Consider the following 1,472-nt stretch of genomic DNA (forward strand, 5'->3'; position numbering starts at 1 on the left):
ATCCTTAAATCTAGCGATTACGAACTATTGCAAGGTCTGCTTGTAATACTTATAAATATATTTATACTTATAGTTTTATCTATAAATCTTATCAATAAGAATATATATTCTAATATTGAAAGAAGATAGTCGACCGTATGAAGATAGTCCGGGTGGCGATCAATAAAGGTATCAAAATAGTAAAAGAAAACTATTTATTGTTAACCAACGTTTCGCCCCACTTTGCAAGGCTTCATTCTTATCAGCCCTAACGAAGCCGAGCAAAGTGGGGCGAAACGTTGGTTAACAATACGTAGTTTTCTTTTACCATTTTGATAGCTTTATTGACCGTCATCCGGACTATCTTCCTCCAATATCTTCTAATAAATTTCTAATAGATTTAGAAATCATTCTAATAGAATGACTTACAATGTTTGTATCTTGTTAAACCCTTGATAAAGCCCTTTAATATTGGGTGAAACGTCGTTTACTAATACTAATTATTAAATTATACTAATTTCCTAGGTTAAAAAAAAAATTATGAAAATAGGTTTCATTAATAATAGATTAATCGTGTCAAAACAAAATAAGAGACAAAATAAAACATTTTATTATGAGATTAATATAATGTTGGGATCGGTAGATAAAATTTTAAAAATTAACTCCTCCGGGCCGGATTTGAACCAGCGACCTATGGATAACTGTTAACTTTCACCGACTACAGTCCACCGCTCTACCAACTGAGCTACCAGAGGGTCTTATCTAATCGATTGGATTAATATTATTATGAGTATTTTGATGTTATATTAAATCTTAGATGATTATCATCATAAGTAATTACTTGAAATGTAAAAGGAGGTTTACAATATCTCAATATTAATTATATCGATTTTTTTTTTCAAATACTGCATATTCATTTTTCTTATGGGTTAGTGATATCAGAGATGGGCATAAATTAGCTATAGCTAAAGTTGCCATGGTTACGGCTCTTATTCATGAATGAACCATTGATAAATAAATATCGTATCCATGACAACTTCAGCTATTAGTTTCATAATTGCCCAACTCTGAGTGATATATACCGTATATTGCGTGAATGTTGTGCAATATTTAAAGAGGGGATGGTAGAGCTTAAGTAAACAAAAAAGTTTTTCATTAACTAGATTCTGATTCCTTACAGAATCGGAGGAAATTGATATTTTGTGGTTACGGAAGGTTTTTACTGGATAGGAAGCAATTAGTAGAAATATACTTCTCAAACATAGTTCAGTAAAATTGCAAGTTAACCTAAACGTAGGTTAACTAGTTGCATAAGACAATAGTAAGTACTTTACCAATCTCTGAGATTTTTAAAATGGCTGTTGGTAATATTTTTAGTTTCATAGGCAATAATTTCTAAAGCGTTTCAAGTAGCTAAACTAATTAAATTAGTAAAATATAAATAACTAAACTATGCATATTTTGTTCAATAACAAGTGTGTGTATAGAGGTAT

General features: G+C 30.2%; 1 non-coding gene across 1 annotated transcript; it reads right to left on the bottom strand.

Annotated features, from left to right (window-relative positions):
* Positions 1 to 642: 642 nt before the first annotated feature.
* TRNAY-GUA (transfer RNA tyrosine (anticodon GUA)) lies at positions 643 to 734 on the bottom strand. Its single transcript is given in 2 exon segments — positions 643 to 678; positions 698 to 734. It is a non-coding gene; the product is annotated as a tRNA-Tyr (tRNA).
* Between the last annotated feature and the right edge of the window lie 738 nt (positions 735 to 1,472).

Source organism: Halyomorpha halys, unplaced genomic scaffold (genome assembly GCF_000696795.3).
Source record: "Halyomorpha halys isolate HHAL.00 unplaced genomic scaffold, Hhal_1.1 Scaffold615.1, whole genome shotgun sequence".
Lineage (NCBI taxonomy): Eukaryota > Metazoa > Arthropoda > Insecta > Hemiptera > Pentatomidae > Halyomorpha > Halyomorpha halys.